Raw genomic sequence first — 24,488 nt, forward strand, 5'->3', positions numbered from 1 at the left:
ATATCATCTGATTCATGGGTGATGATGAAGTCTGGGATATTCTTTTCTCTAGTACTATCCCTGACATGCTGATACAAATAACAGTCATCTAGTTGATTTAAAAATTTTGTTCCCCATGTCGAGTTTCCTTCCCATTTTTTCCAATCAATTAGAGGCTGTATATCATTGACAAAACCCCATTAGCTATACTGGTAGTCTGTCTGTACTGTTCAGAGAATTTCATATTTGACTGCACATTTCCCACCCCCAAGTCTTTTTCATTTTCCACTATCCTGAGTGTAATACCACATAGTCAGTTTGTTAGTCTGAGATTACTGTTACCCATATGCAGTACTTTGCATCTCTCAATGTTAAATTCAATTGCGATTTCTCAGCCCATCTGCCTAACTTTTCTAGAGCTTGTTGCAGTAGCATACCATCATTACTCTCATTAATCACCTGCCAACCTTTATATCATATGCAAACTTGGACATTAAGGCTGATATTCCTTCATCAATCTCTTTGATAAATATAGAAAATAACAATGGTCCTAACAAGAAACCCTGCAATACTCCACTGGGGTCAACGTAGAGCAGTGTCCATTGATTACCACTCTGTCTTCTCCCACGCAACCATTATCTCTGCTTTATCCATAACAGGAACTTTCCTTGATGCCAGACTGCTCCAATTGTACAGCAGTCTTTTATGTGCAACAGTATCAAAAGGTTTCCTGAAATCCAAGGATACGATATAAAAATTATGGGCCGTTTGCATGAGTAACAATTTACTCGTATGAACAAAAATTAGTAAACTTAATTCACTTGGACACCACCCTTCTTTCAACCATCTCTAACAGCACGTGCACATAGTAAACTCTATGCCACACAACTTCACCTGATGCATGTAGCAAAATGGACCCTTGTCAGATGGTTCACAGAAAGTTATACCACAGTTAGCATCATTTCCCATTACACTTCATGTATCATGCCATGGCATGCAGCAGATGGAAGTTGGCCATATGATTGGGCTGTAAAAGTTAGCATTAGCATTAGTAGAGGCATATGGTGCAAGAAAGCAGCGTCAGCCAAAACAAATCCGCTCCCATTCCACCCCTCCGTTTGTTCTAAATACCTTGTTCCACCAATCAACTCCCACTGGCTAAAGGCAAACTTCCACATATCTATACTACAACTGTCTTCCCTCAATTTGAATTTATGCCCTCTCAGGTGATTATTCTGAGCAAGAGGATGAATCCCATCAGCATTGAGCATGCTCAAACCATTCAAGGTTTTATCCACCTCAATCAGATCACCTTGCAGGTGCCTAGTCTCCAGACACTGTAATCTGCAAAACTTAAGCCTTTCTTCATAAGAGCAACCCTTTGTTCCATTCACTAATCTTGTTGCCCTTCTCTGTACTCGTTCCAAAGGCTCTACTCCTTCTTAAAATGAGGCCTCCAGACCTGTATACAGTACTCAAGGCGTAGTCTGATTATTGCCTTATACAAGGGGATAATCACCTCCTTATCCATGCTAGAAAAATTCCTGTATATCATTGACTAGACACCATCAGCTACTCTTGCAGACCATCTGCACTACTCAGAAAACTTCATATCTGCTTTCACAATTACCCCCAGGTCCTTTTCAGTGTTGTTTTCTGTTTGTTTTTGTTTTGTTTTGGTTTTTAGGAGCATTAGCAACTAAGGCCATATTGCTCAGGGAAATGCGGTGGTCATTCCTTGACCTTTCCGCATCCTCTGTATTTGGTGGTGACGGGCTCGAACCCCGGTCTAATCAAGAAGCGTGTCCTACGCACTGCTGCTCCTTCCCACCTGGCTACGGAGGCGCCGTTGTTTTCTGTATTTATAAATGATATTGATGATGGTATATCAGGCTTAATGTCTAAGTTTGCGGATGATACGAAGGTTGGCAGAGTTGATGTGTTACTCTGGGGTTGCTGCTTCCCATATGTAGAACTTTACATTTGTCAATGTTAAAAATCATTTGCCACCACTCAGCCCGTCTGCTCAACTTTTCTAGATCCTGTCGTTAGTGTCTTTAACAACCCTGCCAACCTTCATATCGTCTGCAAACTTGGACATTAAGCTTGATATACCATCATCAATATCATTTATAAATACAGAAAACAGTAATGGACCCAATACTGAACCCTGAGGGACTCCACTAATAACATTAGTCCACGATGAGCAGTGTCCATTGATTACCACTCTCTGTCTTCTCTCCCTCAACTATCCCTTTATCCATAGCAGCAAATTGCCTCCAATTCCACACTGCTCCAACTTGTGCAGCAGTCTTCCATGTGCAACAGTATCAAAAGCCTTTGTAAGATCCAAATATATGATATCAAAGTTATTCCCTGCATCCAGTTCCTTTGTGACCACATCATAGTATACAATGAAATTGGTCAGACTGGGTTTTACCTTAACAAAACCATGCTATATCCGAGCTATAACTGAAGTCTTGTCTAGATGATCCTGCTGTGCTTCTTTAACCAGTGCTTCCATTAATTTCCCTGGAACAAAAGTTAAACTAACAGGTCTATAATTACTGGTGTCGCCCTTTGATCCTCCTTTGTGAATTGGGGTCACATTTCCACATCTCCAGTCCATGGGCTGCTCCTCTGAGTCCAAGGAAGCTCTCATAATTATGGCTTAGGGTTTGCTTACTTCCTTTGCTTCCTCCTTTAATATAACTGGATAGATCCCATCCACCCAGGGTGCCTTTTTTATGTTTATCTTCAACAATTTCTTCTCCACTTTCCTTCCATTTATTACAAAATCATCTAGCTCACTGCCAAAGTTTAATTCAGGTAAAGGCGACTATGGTGATCTGGGACAGTATTTCAATTCTATACGGTGGGCCCAACTGATGATGTTACCAACAGAAAATTCAAAATGGAAAGCATTCAAAGAATTTATCTTGGAAGCTACTAGGCTTTACATACTAACTAAGAAATATTGTTCAAGGTGTAGGCCTAAATGAATGTCAGATGAACAAATAAAACATATGGCAGAGAAAAAAATGCATGGGATACATATAAATTAATGGGTAACATGGAAGCCTATGATAGAGATAAGCTGGTCTGTAACCAAGTCACAAAGGAGATTAGGCAGGCAAAGACAGATTATGAGAAATCCTTGGCAAACGATGAAAAGAAAAACAGAAAAGAGTTCTTTACCTATATAAACTCTAGAAAGAAAGGGATGAATCAGATTGGTCCACTGGATATTGATGGTTCAACTGTTGGTGATCTTGCTCAGGTGGCTAACAAAGTAAATGAGTATTTTGCATCTACATTCACACATGAGGAGTTATTCAGGGAGGGGAATGCCAGAGGAGAGGTGAACTCTGGCAGTGAGCTAGATGATTTTATCATAACTGAGAGGAAAGTGGAGGAGAAATTGTTGAAGATAAACATAAAAAAGGTATCCGGGGTAGATGGGATCTATCCAGTTATATTAAAGGAGGCAGCAAAGAAAGTAAGCAAACCCTAAGCCATAATTATGAGAGCTTTTTGGACTCAGGGGAGGTACCCATGGACAGGAGATGTGTAAATGTGACCCCAATTCACAACATCGGATCAAAGGGCGACACAAGTAATTATAGCCTCTTAGTTTAACTTCTGTTCAGGAAAATTAATGGAGGCACTTGTTAAAGAAGCACTGCAGGATCATCCAGACAAGACTTCAGTTATAGCTCGGACACAGCATGGTTTTGTTAAGGGAAATTAATGCCTGACCAATTGATTGGATATTATGATGTGGTTACAAAGGAACTGGATGCAGGGAGTAACTTTGATATCATATATTTCGATCTTAGAAAGGCTTTTGATACTGCTGCACATGGAAGATTACTGAAAAAATTGGAGCAGTGTGGCCTTGGAGGCAAATTGCTGCTATGGATAAAGGGATAGTTGAGTGGGAGAAGACAGAGAGTGGTAATCAATGGACATTGTTCATCGTGGACTAATGTTATTAGTGGAGTCCCTCAGGGTTCAGTGTTGGGTCCATTGTTGTTTTCTGTATTTATAAATGATATTGATGATGGTATATCAAGCTTAATGTCCAAGATTGAAGACAATACAAAGGTTGGCAGGGTTGTTAAGGACACTAATTACAGTACGCTGCTGCAACAGGATCTAGAAAAGTTGAGTAGATGGACTGAGAGGTGGCAAATGAAGTTCAACTGACAAATGTAAACTATTACATATGGGAAGCAGTAACCCCAGAGTGACGTATCAACTCTGTGGTACTACACTGACAGTGGTAAAGAACGAAAAGGACCTGGGGGTGATTGTGCAGGCAGATATGAAGTTTTCTGGGCAGTGCAGACAGTCTGCATGAGTAGCTCATAGTGACTTGTCAATGATATACAGGAATTTTTCTAGCAGGGATAACGAGGAGATTATCCCCTTGTATAAGGCAATGGTCAAACTGCACCTTGAGTACTGCATACAGATCTGGAGGCCTAATTTTACGAAGGATGTAGAACTGTTGGAACGAGTACAGAGAAGGGCAACAAGATTAGTGAATGGAACAAAGGGTTACTCTTACAAAGAAAGGCTTAAATATTGCAAATTACAGTGTCTGGAGACTAGGCACCTGAAGGTGATCGGATTGAGGTGTATAATGCCTTGAATGGTTTGAGCACGCTCAATGCTGATGGGATTCTTCCTCTTGCTCCGAATAATCACCTGAGAGGGCATAAATTCAAACTGAGGAAAGACAGATGAAGGATAGATGTGTGGAAGTTTGCCTTTAGCCAGCGGGCAGTTGGTTCGTGGAACCGACTTCCATCCCTTGTTGTGGAAGTTGATAGCCTAAATAAATTTAAGGCTCGGCTGGACAGGTATTTCGAACGAACGGAGGGGTGAAGTGGAAGTTTTTTTTTTTTTTTTTTTTTTTTTTTGGCTGATGCTGCATAAGCTTGCTTTCTTGCATCATATGCCTTTACAAATGATAATTCACCTCTGGCATTCCCCTCCCTGAATAATTCCTCATGTGTAGATGCAAAATTCTCATTTAGTTTGTTAGCCACCTGATCGGGATCATCAACAGTTGAACCATCAATATCCAATGGACCAATCTGATTCATCCCTTTCCTTCTAGAGTTTACATAGGTAAAGAACTCTTTGGTGTTTTTCTTTGCATCCTTTGCCAAAGATTTCTCATAATCTGCCTTTGCCTGCCTATCTCCTTTGTGACTTGTTTACAGACCAGCTTATATCTATCATAGGCTTCCATGTCACCCATAAATATATATATATCCCATGCATTGTTCATCTGACATCCATTTTGGTCTAAACCTTGAACAATATTTCTTAGTTGGTATGTAAAGCCTAGTAGCTTCCAAGATTAATTCTTTGAATGCTTCCCATTTTGAATTTGCTGTTGGTAACATCATCAGTTGGTCCCACCATATAGAATTTAAATACTCTGAGACCACTGTAGTCACCTTTACGAAAGCAAAAACCCTTCCCTTTACCCCTGATGTTAGTTACCTCTTTGAGTAAATCTGACTTCAGTACACTGTGATCACTACCACCTAGTGGTTCCTTTATCTGCAGATTCTTCATGCATGAAGAATCACTACTGATAATCAGATCAAGAGTATTACTCTGTCTAGTTGCCTTCCAAACATGCTGCTGTAGAAAACAATGATCCAATAAATCCACAAAAGCCTTGCTAGTGTGTGAGTGACCATTCCACAAATTCCAGTCAATATACAGGAAATTAAAATCCCCCATTATAAGACTCTCTGATTTACTGGCCCACTGTATTTCCCTGTACAGTTTTTTACTATACTCATCAGAGTCATTAGGTCTATAACACACTCCTACTCTCAATTTTGATCTCCCAGTGCTTATGTCACACCAAACTTGACACTGCACTGTCCAGTGATGTTGATTGGCTGCACTTCCTTGGATTTCATGTGTTTCTTAACTAATAGTATTACCCCTCCTCCCTTCCTATCCTGTCTATCTTTCCTGTACACATTGTACTCCCCAAATTCCAGTTCTGCATTCCTTATATCTGTTTGACACCACATCTCTGATATCCCAACAATATCTGGCGCCTCCGTAGCCAGGTGGGAAGGAGCAGCAGTGCGTAGCACATGCTTCTTGATTAGACCGGGGTTCGAGCCCGTCACCACCAAATACGGAGGATGCAAAAAGGTCAGGGAATGACCTCCGCATATTCCCGGAGCAATATGGCCTTAGTTGCTAATGCTCCTAAAAACCAAATTACAAACAAACCAACAATATCTGCCTTTGATGTTTTGACCAACACCTCAAATTAATCAAATTTATTTACTCCTAGCATTGGTGTACACGCAAGTATACGTGCACTTGTTCCTATTCTTAGCTACCCTAACACAACCCATGTGTTTACTTGTACCGCAATGACTCCCTGCAGTCTCTGAAATACCCTGCATCTTGTTTTCCAGGCTGCTACTCATTCCAATAGAAGCAGTGCAAAAATCACTTTCACCTCTGCCAGTGGCTACTGTTAATTGATTAGTCCATGTATCCCCCTCCCAAGCTAGCAGTTTTCCGACCCACTTAACACTGCCTCGATAACATCAGCAAATATTCTCGCATCCTTTCTATTTAAGTGTATCCCATCCCTGTAGAAGCAGTCTCTCCTGTTAACAAGCACAGTCCAGGCTGAGAAAAATTCTACCCCTTGAGCCTTGCACAATCTCTGAAGGGCCGAAATGATCGACACGGCTCTCGTCATATACTCCCTCCTGTTGTGTCTGGGCAGAATTGCAGACACTTTCAAATTCAACCCTACTTCACGGCTTTTTTTTCAACAGTGACCTGTACTTATTAAGTAATTCTGCTGGTCTCCAACTCGTAATATCATTAGTGCCAACATGTACAACAACAACAACATCACCTTTTTTGCCCTAAAAAGTTCTCTTGGCTACGGTAAAGAAAGCCAACACGAGAACGACAAGAAACATCGGATAACTTACGCGGAAAATTAGTTTCCTGATACCGACTCTAGTGCTGCTCGCTTGGTAAGCAGACAGTAGGTGTTTTTGGTCTGGAGCCGAAATTGAGAAGGATATATTGATTGATAAGTAGGCGTGATAAATGATGAAATGACTGGTGGTGGGCGTGGCAGAGGACAAGCTACTGTGTAGTCATTGGTTGGCATTATAATGTGTATTTATGAGTTAAGAACGGTGCATAATAGTTTTATAATGAATGGTAAACAGGTAATAGTAGCGAATCTTTTAAAGATGGAAGAAATTTGTAAGGAAAATAAAACGGTTGAATTTTTGATGAAAACTAAATTAATAAAAGTTTCGTTCTGTTCATTTTTATATTATTCTTATGTTTTTTTCTTATTATTAAAAGCAGATTTTTGGAGTTCGTGAGTGTTTTTTACTATTCTGTTGATTTAGGTTTGGTTACGGAAAAGGAAAAGGTTTCTTTATTTTTCATTATACATGTATTTCGTATCCTGACAAATAGGTTAAGAAATAATAGAAACGGTTTCCTTATATTTAGTGACCTAACCTTAAACATTAGATTAGGAAATAATATAAGAAGAGAAAGAAAGATTCTATATATATAGTGAATAGCTGTTGATTGACATTATGATACGTGTGTATCTGCATGAGTGTCTTTAAAAATAAAAGTACAGTAATAAAAAAATAATATTTTGTTAATAAATAATTTATGCGCTAGTCCACATGATTCTAAAGAAAAGAAGGTTAGGTTACCCCCTCAATTTCTGGAGGGGTTCAAGCTCCCATGGGATTCAAGTGGAAGTAACCTGACATTTTTTCACCATTAGGGCATATTATTGAACAATAAAATAAAAATACAGTCATAAAAAAATAAATTTTTTTATGAATGTATTTCTAGATATGACTGTGATTCCTTTGATTATCCCCTCCACTTCAGGAGGGGTTCAATGGGATTCAAGTGGAGGTAACCTGACCTTTTTTCACTATTATGGAAAGCATTCATTAGGATAAGTTACCATTAGTGCTTCTGAGTGCTACTAAAATGATACTAACCCAATGTTATTGTGTGTGTTGTGTTCGTGCACCAATCAGCACATCGTTTGCAAAGCCTACCTGTCAATCAATATATCGTTCTCGACTTTGCTCCAGACCAAGAACACCTATCATCTGTTTACCGAGTGAGCAGCACTAGAGTTCTCGTGTTGGCTTTCTTTACCTTCGCCGTTCTCTTCTTTTTAGGTGGGTCTCCATACCTGAATATAATATTCCAAGTTTATTCTCATCATCACCATCCAATGGAATAATGATCTTTTCTCAACTTGCAAAGACTTGATTAATCACTGATAGAGCATTATATAGCTTCTTTACCACCTGTCTACACTGGATGAGCATTCATATTTTATTATCTTAACCTATAAATCTTTGTTTTACCCCAAACACCCTTAACTGTATGCACAATGAAGGCATTCCACAGCATTCACAGTTGATGAAAATAAAGAACAGACAATATACAAAATAAATTAATAGCTTTTCATATAAAAATTCAATACATGAATATTATTGAACATTTATATATATGTACTGTAAGCCATTAGCAACCATTGATGATTTCAAATCTAGTGCCAAAAGAAAAAAAAAATAATATATATATATATTTTTTTTTTCCATATTTCACTCAGGTAGGTCTGCCTAATCATTGTATGACAATAAAGCAACTTTTTAATTATTATTAGTGAAATTTAAATTGATTTATCTTATTCATTGCAAATAACAATAACAGAAGCATATATGACTAGACACTGGAGCCAGTAGCACTTTACAGCCAACCACCTGCTGTAAATATAGAGGTGTGTGTGAAGTAGCAAGATCAAGAGAGGTCGTGGCCCCTGAAGAAAAAAAAACAGTTGCATAAACACTGGCTGTGTACAGAGGATACATGATAAAGACTGCATGAACTAGCATAACCTTAAGAAGTGACATACTATGACTAAAAGGCTGACTGTATGATAAAACTATTCCCACATTTTCCGTATCTGTGTATGTATAGAATACTGTTTGAATAAATAAATCAAAATACAAATGTTTACAAGTTTCCCAGCTGCTTTCTAAATCTGTACTGATATATGGAGTACATAGCTATAGCACAATTATAGTGTGTTCCCCCCCCCTCCACATCTGCATTCATAACTTCTCATCCTAAAACTTTTTTTCTTGCTCTGATGACTTTAATAAACAAATTATTTAAAAATTCTAATATGCTTCTTTTTCTTCTCTTTTAAACTTTAGGTTTATGACCTCCGAAGTCAGCATCATGCAACAGTTCCTGCTCTTGTACAATTATATCAAATTATTGTTGTGATTGTCTTTCTGTTTCATTTGTTCCATTATAAAGTTGGCAGCCCTTTCATGATTTATGTATATGTACAAATGTGTGTAAGTACTTCTGTTTTAGCAGAAGGTAGCCTTTGTAATTATACTTTTAATTCCATTTACTTTAAAACATCCTTCCAAATCAAAATATTAATGCCATAAAAAAACTCACTATATTAGCAATAATTAAACCATCATGCGCTTCTACGAAGTGCCCTCCGCCACACACACACACACACACACACACACACACACACACACCTTTTTATGTATTTTTCATTCATCTCAAGCAGGATTGTACAGATTTTTGTATAATGGACTGTAAAATATCCCACACTGATCAGTTTCCTTGTGTATAAGAATTGTATTTATATTTTAACTCTATCTGCAATTACTTATTTTGATGTATTTATTAAAACATTATTAACTGTATAAAAATAATCTTTGTCTTTCCCTCAGAAAGAACTTGATTGCTATTACACAACTCTTCATCTGTTCTATGTACAACCCTGACTGAAGTGAATAAACTATTTATTTAAAAAAATGTGCCAAATTATTAGCTGACACCAAATTGAAGTATAGATAATTTAGCATTAGCATCAGTAGTAGCATATGATGCAAGAGAAAAAAAAAAAAAAAAAAAATCACCTTCTACTCACTCCAAAAAAGTTTGTCCAGCTCTTCCTTGAATTTATTTAAGCTATCAACTTCCACAACGACAGATAGAATGTTTCAGCAATCAACCACTAGCTGTCTAAAGGCAAATTTCCACACATTCTATTCTGCATCTACGTCTTTTCTCAATTTGAATTTTCCTTATTATTTTCATACATCCTTATTATTTTAATTTTCTGATCCAACTCGATCACTTTCCTTTTCTTGGTGGATTTACTAGTACTGCCGTCACTTATTCTCTTAGTCAGCACCATGATAACAGTCAAAATTAAATTTTCTGAAAAGAACTTCACAAGGTGAACACTTACTTATAACCCCATGCGAGCTTGCATTTTACTGAAGCACATTTCTTGAGGTCACTACCATAAAACAATAAAAACGATTTGCACTTTCCGGTTTATTGAGCTTTTCTGTTAGTGCAATTCATTATAAAAGGGTAGTAAACTTGATCTTATTGCATTTGCGATAATACCGATAGCTGGAATTCTGTGTTTTTATGTTAATATGGTGAAATGCGTGTCCCCTTCACTGAAAATAAAAAAAACTTTATAAATAACATAACATAAGTCCTAAGCTACATAAGTCAGGGACTTACTGCAACGAAAAATGTTCAGCAACCTACGTAAAAAGTATGGCGATAGATAAAAAAACTTACCACGTGTTACTCGCGTGGCCAATATGTGAGTAGTGTATATTGGACACGCATTTATTTTTTGCAACTTTGAGTTTAAATCTAATAGCTTCCCTTTATTTTTTACGTCATGTATGGTTTGGTCACCAACATTATTATGGTTCATTAGAGATTTAATGGATGCACAGTTTTCAAGTTTTGATTTAATTTAAAGCAAAACTCTTGCGTTTGCCCATCTTTTTTAGTGATTTCTGAACAAAAAAAAAGTTACTATAAAAAAATTCTGACATCCCTGACATAATTAACGAAACAAAATTTGTCCTTTTGCAGTGCAACGGAACACAACAATCGACACAATGCTCTAAAACAAACTAAACATTTGGTCTCTCTTTTTTTTTTTTCAGTGGCAGGTGTGAAGACAGAGGGGGTTGCAAGATAATAGGCACACTAATCTCCCAATTACAACTTATAACGCCGCTTCTGGTCTGTTATTTATGACTTGCAAAATATATTTGTTTATATGAATTTTATTATTTCTGGTCGATTTTTTTTTTTTTTTTTTAAGTTTAGAGTCTGTTGTAATGTCCTTATATGAATACCCATGGGTATTCACATAAGCACAGTAATATTTTAAGCACAAGTAGCCTAACACGGACACACAAAGGTCACAAGCCATCCTACTCGGATGATGCTCACCACGAGATTGAAGATGCGCATGCCCCACCATCACTCAGGGTGAATGCAATGAGCAGCAACCAAATTTTTAGTATGATAAATTCTGTTACTGCCAACGTGAAAACACGACTCTGCGAATACAGATCCTGCGAATATGGAGACCCAACTGTATATGTATATACACAGATCAATGTTAAACTTCAGTTGCCACCTCTCAGCCCATCTGCCCAACTTTTCCAGATCCTGTTGCAGCAGCATATTGCCATTACTGTCATTAACAAACCCGACAACCTTTGTAACATCTGTAAATTTAATTACTAAATCTGAAATAATTCAAAAAATACAATGTAATCTTTTAAACTTATTTGTATGCCTCGAAGTTAATATTAAATTAGAGGGAAAAGTGTCTTAAAGATTTATAGAAAATTTTTAAACTAATCCACAGGGACAACTGAATTTAACTAATTTTTTAAACCAGAATTTAGCTAAATTTTACAATTGAGTTAGTTCTCCTTAGTAAGCAGGAAGAGGAGATCCGAAAAAAATCTTGCTGGAAGACAACTTATTCTCACTTCAAATTCTATTAATTAAATCCCATTCAACAGAGGCTTAAACCTCATCATGGGCTGTTTTTTCAAAAAAAAGTGTGTGGCAAGAGTGAAGCTGTCAGACACTAAAACTATGAAGAATGGAAAAAATGTTTTATTGAACTGAAAGGTATCTTTAATGCTGAAGGAACTGAACTTTATTTTTTTTAAGTTGCTATTGGATAAAACGCTGACATTTAAGGTAATAAAGTGGCAGAGCAGTAAATATATCTGGCACAGAAAAGTTTCCTCTCTAATCACTGGGATAGCCCTGAAGCCCTGACACTCTAAAGGTTTGAAAACATTGCCAACTATGTACAAAGCAAACCAAAAGGCTTCAATGTCATCAAAAATCTACAAAAAATGAATCAGAGGCTTAGACTGCAAAATGAATAGAAAGAACAGAAAAAATTTTGCTATTAATTAAACCATGTCTACCAGCATGTTTTATTAGGAAGAGACTGTCAGATATGGTGAGGTCCTTCCAAAATTGGATAACACGAGGTTGTGGATAACCACACCCCTATTTGCCAAGTGAATGGCCTATGTATAATCACTGTTCTTCAGCCAATATGATCAAAGTGCAATCTAGTGCTTTAAAGAAAAACTATTGAAGAATGCTATTAAACAAAATTGCACTGTCTCAAAAGCAAAACACAATGTGAAATTAATGTGCTGCAGGTAATGTATTTATGTGTTTCAGTATGAGATAAGGTTGATAAAAAGGGATCACCAACTGCTTCAAACATGCTGGATTTTGTCACCTTGAATGATGATTCATATGCTTCTTCCTCTATTAATATTAATCATAACAATAGTCCAATAATAGCAAATTTGTTTTGATGAAGAGAAAGAACCCTGTGATTGTGCAAGAAGCTTCATTAAAGAATTCTAATCAAGGATTAGAATTTGTATGCTCTCTCTCTCTGTCAGCATGCTCTGCCACTGAAACAGCACATTCTGACAGATTATTTTAAAACCTACAGCCAATTTCTCCCGTCTACGATTAAGCCTTGATATACAGTCGGGTTTCCATATTGCGGGGGTTACGTGTCAACACTTTCCGCGAAAATCTGTACTCTCACCCAAATAGCCCCAGTTATTTTCTACATGAGCCTAAACACTTACACAACCATTTACAATTAACAGAAAAATTGTTTAAATGTGTTTAAAAGGTTTTAATTGTGTTTTACAATAATGAGTAACATTTTATTACATATTTAAGAACAAAGCATGCACCAGGATATTCACCACAGGATTCAGTACTCCTCAATAGTGGGTGTCTCAGAGGCTGGAGAAGAAGCAGGGTTGGCTGACATAGAGACTTATAGGGATACGAGGAGTTTTAGGCGTCGATGTAAAAATTGTCCTTTTCAGGAACGTTGTGATGGGAAGCTGCTTCTTCTTTTGTGTGAAGATGCTGAATATGGCTGTGTATGGCGTTAAAATACCGCCGAGGCTTTCCTTGAACTTCATTGCAAAAATTAAATTGTCATCATATTTGTAGAAGCCCACTAGGCATTTGGCGTCGCACATTGCCTGCACTTGGTTTTCCAAGTCGAACTTCTCTTGGCGTGGTTCTTCCTCAACCTCGATCTCATCCTCAGAGTTGCAACAAACAAACTCCTCGACTTCATCATCCATTAGTGTTGTTGCCTGTCCATCAATTAAATCGTTGATGTCCTCCTCCTCTAAGTCCTTGAAACATATGCCCCCTATTCTCCAGGCCAACTCCTTTATTTATGCGATGGTTTTCTTGCGCTGTTCTTCTGGAGTGGTTCATAGTTCATCTGGACTAAAGTCATGCACAACCTTGAGCCACAAGTTCTCCCACCAGGCGTTTACAGACTTGTCCTTGATGTCTACCAGCTCATGTTTTATTAGGAAGAGACTGTCAGATATGGTGAGGTCCTTCCAAAATTGGATAACACGAGGTTGTCGTCACTCTCCATGGCCTCAACGATTCGGTCTATGCACCTCTTCGTGCAATTGGCCTTAAAGGCCTTGATTACCTCCTGCTTGCATGTCCTGGGGCATTGTCCAGCATGAGGAGGACTTTAAATGGAAGCCCCTTTTCCTCCAGGTATTCCTTGGCTTTTGGGATGAAACAGTGGTGGAACCAGTTCAGAAAGAGGTTCTTCGTTGTCCAGGCTTTTGCGTTCCACATCCAGTATACGTGCAGAAAATTAGGCCAGGCTTTGTCATATGGCTGTGGCGTAACCCGATTTCGTGCCACCTTGAATCCTGGGCCTCCTCTCTTCGACGGCCCAGGATATTACTGTGATTACATCTCATATTCAAAATATGAGATGTAATTTAAATGATGCCACTATTGCAAATTTGCTAATCTATAATTAGCTGTGTATAAATGATGCATTTGCACTAAAATACACATAGTCTAATCTCTTTCGCAGCTTGAGGCTTAAGTCCTTAATACATTAGAGTCTTAACTTATATCATACACCATCAGGCATTTCTCATATTGTGGAAATATACTTCACAACTGTTTTGTCATCATTACATCACTTGGGTACCTACCCACCCACCGGAGAAGGGCCAAATAGCCCTGAAACGGTGCCGTCTGGGTGGTGGTGGTATCCACTAAGAATCAGTAACAATAGTCTTCTCCTTCAGGTGAAGCATTACTTATTCAAAGTAGTGCAATGTCATGGCAACTCGTGAAGGTATTCACAATATGAGATGTAATTTAAACGATGCCGCCATTGCAAATTTGCTAATCTATAATTAGCTGTGTATAAATGATGCATTTGCACTAAAATACACATAGTCTAATCTCTTTCGCAGCTTGAGGCTTAAGCCCTTAATGCATTGGAATCTTAATTTATATCATACACCATCAGGCATCTCTCGTATTGTGGAAATATACTTCACAACTGTTTTGTCATCATTACATCACTTGGGTACCTACCTACCCACCGAAGAAGGACCAAATAGCCCTGAAACAGCACCAGGGGGAGCCTGATGATGTCTGGAATTTCCAAGAATATGCAACAACAGCCTTCTCCACTGGGGAAGCGTTGTCTATTCGAGGAGTTTTTGAGTGGTGTGAGTTGAAGGAGTTACTTTCCCTTTCATTCTTCAACACCAATTCTTTTCCTCTTCCACTCCTACTATTTATTACTTTCCCCTCTACCTTTTTGCTTTTCTAAGTCTAATAGGGACACTGGATAGTCGAGTTATTATCCCACACAAATACATAATAGCCCTGAAACGGTGCCGTCTGGGTCGTGGTATCCACTGAGAATAAGTAACAATAGTCTTCTCCTTCGGATGAAGCGTTACTTATTCGAAGTAGTGCAATGTCATGGCAACTCGTCGTGAAGGTATTCGTAATATGAGATGTAATTTAAACAATGCCGCTATTGCAAATTTGCTAATCTGTAATTAGCTGTGTATAAATGATGCATTTGCACTAAAATACACATAGTCTATGTGAATACCCATGAGTATTCACATAAGGACATTAGACTATGTGTATTTTAGTGCTTTATATGCTTATTGTATTTTATGTGTATGTAAACATAAGCATATAAAATACACTATGTGTATTTTATATGCTTATGTGAATACCCATGGGTATTCACATAAGCACAAGTAGCCTAACACAGACACACAACACACAAAGGTCACAAGCCATCCTACTCGGATGATGCTCACCACGAGATTGAAGATGCGCATGCCCCACCATCACTCAAGGTGAATGCAATGAGCAGCAGCCAAATTTTTAGTATGATAAATTTTGTCACTGCCAACATGAAAACACAACTCTGCGAATATGGAGACCCAACTGTATAGATTAATTACTGTACACACAATTTACAAATTAATCTTACTACATTGTACAACCATTGTGAAATGTACAATTCATTTCCGTGTTTGATACTTTAGTACATATTTTGCCTGAATCAGATTATACTCTGTTGTATTAGAATTACATTAAATGTTCAAACACTACTTATCTTTGTTCTTTTTCTGATTCTATAAACTATTGATATAATGATCTTTTGATATTACAATCATTTTCCTCATTCCTTCTGGGGGTCACCATAAAGTGCTTTGACTGTATATATATATATATATATATATATATATATATATAAGTGTCACAAATGAAAGTAAAATAAAATAAAAATAAATATAGATGGAGAAGTTATTAATCACAAAATGCCAAGCCTAGTTGAAGAGAAAAAAAAGAGAAAGAATGTTAAGAACCTATATAAAAAAAAAAAAAAAAAAAACATCATTAAGTAGAATTAAATCTGAATTAATGCCGAATTAACAGGCTAATCATATGTACAAAAGCTGAAAGAAAAAGAGGGGAGGGTAATAGAGATAAAAATTATAAAATTCAAAAATAAAAATTAAAGAATTAAAAATTTTTTAATATATTTTTTTTTCTCTTCAACTAGGCTTGGCATTTTGTGATTAATAACTTCTCCATCTATATTTATTTTTATTTTATTTTACTTTCGTTTGTGACACTTATTTATATACATGTATCCTGTTTTGCTGCTTGGCACATTCAGGTACACGTACTGTTTTTCCTATTTTTTTCCCCCCTTCCACTTCTTCATTTTCATATATATATACACACATATACAAAGTGTATTTAATATTTCTAGTATGCCCCTAGAAATATTCTAGAGGCATACTCCCATCGACCAAACATTAAAAAAGTTCATATAAACATGGGTCTAGAAACACTTGGTTTCTTCCCCTCACACCTCAATAACTCTATCAAGTCATGTAAACACGATACTAGTAGAGACTCCACTGCTCAATGGAAAAGATATCTGCAATGGGTAGTAGTGTTTTGTTTTGCTTTGTTGTTTACAAACGTTAGTTGGTTGTGGAAGATACTGCAGATTACTTCGGATTGAAGAAATCATAAAGAAAATGTATTCGGTGAGTGAAATGGCAGAGATGCACTACACTTATGGTCTTGCAGATGGGAATGCATTGAGCACGTGAACTTTATTCAGAAAGGTATCCCGACCTTTTCCATGAACATTCACACGAATCCACTAACGTTTGTGAGAGAAGATCTTTTGACACTGAAAGACCAAGAGAGGTACAAAATGCTGACCTTGAGGAACGAGTTCTTCGTAATGTGGACGAAAATCCATCATATAGTACCAGAAGAATTGCTATAAGGAAAGGAGTTAGTCATATGACTATTTGGAATATTCTCCATGAAAACCTTCTGTATCCCTATCACCTTCAACGGGTGCAGGAACTTACTGGGGGCAGACTTTCTGCCACGAAGAACACTGTGCCAATGCATTCAACAAAAGTGTGCTGTGGTCCTGAATTTCTTGACATTTATCTTGTTCGCTGATGAGGTCTTAAACTACCATAACAACCATATCTGGAGCAATAACAACCCTTATGCAGCACGACAGGACAAACATCAACATAAGTTCAGTCTAAACGTTTGGGCTGGAATCGTGCATGATCATTTGATAGACCCCTATTTTTTACCTCCACACCTGACAGGAGACATTTTCTACAGGTTCTTGAAAATGAATTGCACCAATTAATGGACGGTGTACCGCTGGACGTCACCGACAAATGTGGTTCATGCACGATGGCACCCTGGCTCACTTTAGTCGGAGAGTTCATCAGCATTTGGATGGCCATTTTATTCAAAGATGGATTGGTAATGGGGGATCCATTGAATGCCCTACTCAACACCAGATTTTAAACCAATGGATGTTTATCTCTGGAGATATTTAAAGTCCATTGTTTACGCAACTCCTGTGCCTTATGTTCACGTTTTAAGAGAGCATATCGTCAGGGGTGCAGCAAGGGTGTTTGCCGCCTGGGTGCGAGAAATAATTTGCCGCCCTTTAGGCCTTTTACATCAACTGTTTTCTCATCAGTCACTGAAAAGTTAATGAAGGCGAGTTCAATTCATATGTACATGTCTTATTTTGAAGACTAAATGCACAAGACATAATACGTTATGGGTTGAAATGAACTATATAATATTGGTGTAAATACACCACAGTTTACAATAAGTTTTAATTACGTGTAGTAGTGTAAAGGCATTGTTTGATTTTATCTCATATTGTGACTATCTTCACGAGATACCAGGTATTGCACTACTTCAAATAAACAACGCTTCTCTAATGGAGGAGACTACTGTTATTTATTCTCAGTGGGCACCACCACCCAGACACGTTTCGGAGCTTGTTGGCTCACTCATCAGTGGGTGTCTCCTCTATTAGAGAAGCGTTGTTTTTTCGAAGTAGTGCAATACCTGGTATCTTGTGAAGGCAACCACAATATGAGATAAAATCAAACGATGCCTTTACACTACTATATGGCGCCTCCATAGCCAGGTGGGCAGGAGCAGCAGTGCATAGCACACGCTTCTTGATTAGACTGGGGTTCTAGCCCGTGCCCATCAAATACGGAGGATGCGGAAAAGGTCAGTGAATGACCAACGCATATCCACGGAGCAATATGGCCTTAGTTGCTAATGCTCCTAAAAACCAAACAACAAATGGAACAACAAACAACACTACTACATGTAGTTAAACTTATGGGTAAACTATGGTGTATTTACACCAATATTATATAGTACATGTCTTATGGACCTATGTTTTTACATTAGTCTGACAAAGATGCTGGTCCGATACTGTTGCATCGTCCAGTCGTCTTAACCACCATATGATGACCAGCAAAAAAACATCAAACGCCTTTTCAGCTATCAGAGTCAAATTTATTTATTATTATTATTATTAGCCATATGGTGCAAGGAAGCGTGAGGCTTATGCTGCACCAGCCAAAAAAATTTTTTTGGAATTACCCCAAGAGAGAGAGAGAGAGAGAGAGAGAAGTAGAAGGGAATCACCAAGAAAAAGAAAAATGATGATATCCAGCTCAAGACCCTGGGTGTGCCAAGCCCATACTCACCAGATGTGAGCCTCTTTTGCCACCTGTATAGGTTAAAAAATTTTTTATGAAGCAATAAAAATGCAACTAGTAGATATTCTTTACCACTTTTAAAATTAATCTATAAAAAATTTGATTCTAACAGATATAGAGCTCTGCATTGAAAATATAAAGGTAATATTAAAAATAATAAACTCTCCATTTAAAGTTTTATAATTATATTTTAATGAGTTACAGAAAGAAAATAATTTGCATAACACAAAACAAATGTTTTTTTTCTTTCCATGTTTATCAGAAATATAAGACCAAAAAAAATAACAGAAATAAAAATTAGACAGATTTAAAAAAGTAACTTGCATTAACTACAGAAAACAAACCTTTTTACAGAAATATCAACACAAAAAATAAAAGAAATGCAATGTTTATCACAACAAAGAAAAAAATATACCTATAGTAAACTATATTAACAATAACAATTGTATTACCTATATGTCATTACATAAAATCAATTTTCCTTGCTTTTTTTGTTGCAAAATCGTTAATAATGTCAGATATATCTAATTTAGAAACATCTGTGTTTTAAATACTAATAATACTTAATTTCGAAAGCCTGTTTTGTTTCATAATTCATTGTAAATGATTTTTAATAATCTTAAGCGTTGAAAAAGATCTCTCTGTTGATGCAACTGTAACTGGCATCGTTAAGAATATTGTTATAGCTACAGCAAGGTTTGGCAATAAACTGACCTTGTCATTTGAAAAAATGTATTCTAAAATTGCCAAGGCATTCATTTTAGATTTAATATAAGTTAAAAGAATATCTATTTCATCGCACAATTTCAAAGCATGTCGGATTGCTGTTGTGCACTGTCTGATAATTTAATTTGCAAATCCATACAATATTTAAATTTCGTATCTCTTTAAAGCGAAAAAAATGTCATCTAAAAATTGAAAACTTTCATTATGATTACGTATAAGTTCGAATCTTTTCTTAATTCTGGAAATTGCTGTATCCAAAATAGTAAAATGAAAATTGACATTATAAAGACATTCCGGCGATAAAATATTTTCATCTTCCACATTTTCATACAAAAACAATCTCTTTTTCTGATGCTGTTGAATTATTTCAACATCTGGAAAAGATGTCTCACAGTCTATTTTTTCAGCAATTTTCTTAGCTTCCTCGAACATGTTTTTGAAGCCATTATAGCATTAGCATCAGCAAAGGCACATGATGCAGGAAAGCAAGTTTAATTAGCATCAGCCAAAAAATAAAAATACACACCCTTCTCATTTCACCAATCCACTAGCTACAAAAATTTGCCTAGTTCTGCCTTGAATCTATTTAAACTATCAATTTCTACAACAACAGATGGAAGTTTGTTCCAGAAATCAACCACCTGCTGGCTAAAGGCAAACTTCCGCACATCTATCCTACAATAATCTTTCCTCGATTTGAATTTATGCCCTCTCAGGCAATTATTCTGAGAAAGAATCCCATCGGCATTGAGCATGCTCAAAACATTCAAGGCTTTATACACCTCAATCAGATCACCTCGCAGGTGCCTAGTCTCCAGACACTGTAATTTGCAAAACTTAAGCCTTTCTTCGTAAGAGCAACCCTTTGTTCCATTCACTAATCTTGTTGCCCTTCTCTGTACTCGTTCAAATAGCTCTACATCATTCTTAAATTGAGGCCTCCAGAACTGTATACAGTACTCAAGTTGTAGCCTGACCATTGCCTTATACAAGAGAATAATCACCTCCTTATCCCCGATAGAAAAATTCCTGTATATCATTGACAAGACACCATGAGCTACTCTTGCAGACTGTCTGCACTGCTCAGAAAACTTCGTATCTGCCTGCACAATTACCTCCAGGTCCTTTTCACTCTCTACCACCGTCAGTGCAGTACCACACAGTTGATACACTACTCTGGGAGTTACTGCTTCCCATACGCAGTACTTTACACTTGTCAATGTTAAACGTCAGTTGCTACCCCTCAACCCAACTGCTCAACCTTACTAGATCCTGTTGCAGCAGCGTACTGTCATTAGTGTCATTAACAACCCTGCTGACCTTTGTATAATATGCAAACTTGGACATTAAGCCTGATACCATCATCAATATCATTAATAAATACAGAAAACAACAATGGACCAAACACTGAACCCTGAGGGACTCCACTAATAACATTAGTCCATAAAGAGCAGTGTCCATTGATTACCACACTCTGTCTTCTCCCACTCAACTATCCCTTTATCCATAGCAGCAATTTGCTTCCAATGCCACACTGCTCCAATTTGTGCAGCAGTCTTCCATGTGCAACAGTATCAAAAGCCTTTCTAAGATCCAAATATATGATATCAAAATTATTCTTTGCATCCAGTTCCTTTGTGACCACATCATGGTATCCAATCAAATTGGTCAGACAAGACTTCCCTTAACACACTCATGCTGTGTCCGAACTATAAGTGAAGTCTTGTCTAGATGATTCTGCAATGCTTCTTTAACTAGTTGCCTCCATTAATTTCCCTGGAAGATAAACTAACATGTTGGTAATTATCTATGTTTCCCTTTGATCCTCCTTTGTGGATTGAGGTCACATTTGCATATCTCCAGTCCATGGGTACCTCCCCTGAGTCCAAGGAAGCTCTCATAATTTTGTGGCTAAGGGTTTGCTTACTTCCTTTGCTGCCTCCTTTAATATAACTGGATAGATTCCATCCTCCCCAGGTGCCTTTCTTATGTTTATCTTCAACAATTTCTCCTCCACTTTACTCTCAGTTATTAAAAAGATTATCTAGCTTATTGTATAAGTTTACTACTCCTCTGGCATTTCCCTCCCTGAATAACTCCTCATGTGTGAATGTAGATGCAAAATATTCATTTGGTTATTATTATTCTGAGGCTTATGTTGCACCAGCCAAATAAAAAAATTCTGAGTTACCCCACCAGAGAGAGAGAGAGAGAGAGAGAGAGAGAGAAGGAAAGGAATCACCAAGAAAGAGAAGAATGGTGATATCCAGGACTCTGTGTGTGTGCCAAGCCCATACTCACCAGATATGAGCCCCTGGGGTGATAGCTACCTGAACAGGATGATCAACAGCTGAACCATCGATATCAAGTGGGCCAATCTGATTCATCCCCTTCCTTCTAGAGTTTACATAAGTAAAGAACTCTTTGCTGTTTATCTTTACATCCTTTGCCAAAGATTTCTCGTAATCTGCCTTTGCCTGTCTAACCTCCTTTATGACTTGGTTACAGACCAGCTTATATCTGTCATAGACTTCCGTGTCACCTGTTAATATTTATATGTATCCCATGCATTTTTCTTCTCTGTCACATGTGTAATTAGTTCATCTGACATCCACTTAGGCCTAAACCTTGAACAATATTTCTTAGTTGGTATGAAAAGCCTAGTAGCTTCCAAGATTAATTCTTTGAATGCTTCCCATTTGAATTTGCTGTTGGTAACATCATCAGTTGGTCCCACCGTATAGAATTTAAATACTGTCTCAGACCACCGTAGTCACCATTACGAAACCAAAAACCCTTACCATTACCCCTGATGGTAGTTACTCTTTGAGTAAATCCCACTTCAGCGCACTGTGATCACTGCCACCTAGTGGTTCCCTTATCTGCAGATTCATAATGCATGAAGAATCACTACTGATAATCAGATCATGAGTATTACTCCCTCTAGTTGCCTCCCGAACATGCTGCTGTAGAAAACAATCATCCAATAAATCCACAAAACCCTTGCTAGTGTGTGAGTGACCAACCCACAAATTTCAGTCAATATCTTGGAAATTAAAATCCCCCATTATAAGGCACTCTGATTTACTTGCCCACTCTATTTCTCTGTACAGTAGTTTATTATACTCATCAGAGTCATTAGGCCCATAACACACTCCTACTTTCAATTTTGCTTTCCCAGCTTATGTCACACCACACTGACTTGAAATTACACTGTCGACTGGCTGTATTTCCTTGGATTTTGTGTTTCTTAACCAATAGCTTAACCCCTCCTCCTCCCTTCCGATCCTTCCTGTACACATTGTACTCCCCAAAGTAAGACTTTGGGGAATACAATGTAAAATTTGTATGACTTGATTTTTGTTAGTAAAGATTTGGCAGAATTTCGAGTATTACTATCCCGAGATTGATCATTATACAAAATAAATGATGCATCATATATTGCATCCAAATTGTACTTGGGTGCTTTTATTGCATTAAACCAGCTTTCCCACCTAGTCTCACACAGCAGTTTAACAGTTAATGAGGGGCACTCTTCCATTAAAATTTTCCACCTATATGTAGATGCCGAAAAGAATATGTATATTTCCTGAACAATGCCAAAACAATTTTCAATTTCTAGAGAAGCTTTTGTGGTATCATTTATAACTAAATTTAAACTATGCACAGTGCATGGCACATAAAATGCTCTTGGATTGATATCTAAAATTCATTTCTGAAGACCACTATTTCTACCCTTAATGTTAGTCCCGTTGTTGTAGGATTGGCCTTTTTTTTTTTTTATGAAAACCCCAAACACGAAAGGTATCAAAACCTATAGTACTTAGTACCGTCCATGGGCTGAAGGAGAAGTATGGGGAGAGGGGGATGCCGGAAACTTTGCTCTAGAGACTAAACATGGGTTTCACCACTTCAAGCCTCCAATAAGCAAAGTGGTGGTATTTCACCGTTTGATGAAAGTCATCTACCACCTGAACGCCATGCATGTCATTAACATTAATGTTTTCTTGCTTTAAAAAATTAAGTAAAAATTAGTAAGACCCTCACCTGTTGTATCTGAAATTGAACAAAAGCCTATTAAATGTTCTGTTACTTCAATTTTTTTTTTTTTGCTTCATTATTTAAGTTAACAAATCTTACAATTATCGTTATTTGTTTTTCGTGATTAGCATCTGGCATACAATCTAATATAATCGAATAATATTTACTTTGTTTTAACATATCTGGAATAGTATTTTTCACTTTCTGACCAATGACAGATATTATATCCCCTAGATAATGAGGAATTTTTACTATCATTTTGAATGTGTGTTAAATGTTCTGCCATAATGCTATCAAACTGTGCAAATATTTCTATTAATTTTCGAAAATTTCCGTTTCTTTCCTCATACAATTTATTATGATGGCCTCTTAAAGCTAAATTTTTCCCTGTATAAATAATTCTTTCTATTACTGCTTTCCATCTCTTTTTCCAATTTTATCAAATTCTCACTGAATGCATCAATCGTGTTTTCATGTTTAATAGATTTTTTGAAATCAATCCACGATTTAAAACTGTCAATGTGTACTTTACTTTTTTCATGTCTATCTAAAGCTTTCGATAAATGTTGCCAATCAAAAAAACCAATATCATCATTAAAACCCGTAGTTTTATTATGAAATAGTTTGCAACAAAGGCAGAATACAAAATTTTTTGACTTTGAATATAATAACCAGCTTCTAAGAATTTTATCCCCATTACTTAATTGTTTATAATAATATTCTGTAGAAAATGAACTCTTCTTATCATCTAAAGGAAAGTTATAATGTTGAACTTGTTATATATCGAGTTCTACTAAAAACATTCTAATACTGTTCGTTAACAACTTTGGCCATAACTGTGGATCG

The 24,488-nt window shown here is 37.0% G+C and overlaps 1 protein-coding gene across 2 annotated transcripts in view; it reads left to right on the plus strand.

Moving 5' to 3' along the window:
* The window catches only part of LOC150079033 (twitchin-like), a 2,795,346-nt gene extending 2,785,468 nt beyond the window's left edge, over positions 1–9,878 (plus strand). For both annotated transcript variants that reach the window (XM_090382361.1, XM_090382360.1), the window contains one exon: positions 9,270–9,878. The gene's annotated coding sequence lies outside the window, so the exon portion shown is untranslated. The remainder of the gene's footprint in view (positions 1–9,269) is intronic.
* Positions 9,879–24,488: the final 14,610 nt, after the last annotated feature.

This window comes from Mastigoproctus giganteus, chromosome 10, assembly GCF_048544385.1.
Source record: "Mastigoproctus giganteus isolate SK-2022 chromosome 10, ASM4854438v1, whole genome shotgun sequence".
Taxonomy (NCBI): Eukaryota; Metazoa; Arthropoda; class Arachnida; order Uropygi; family Thelyphonidae; genus Mastigoproctus; species Mastigoproctus giganteus.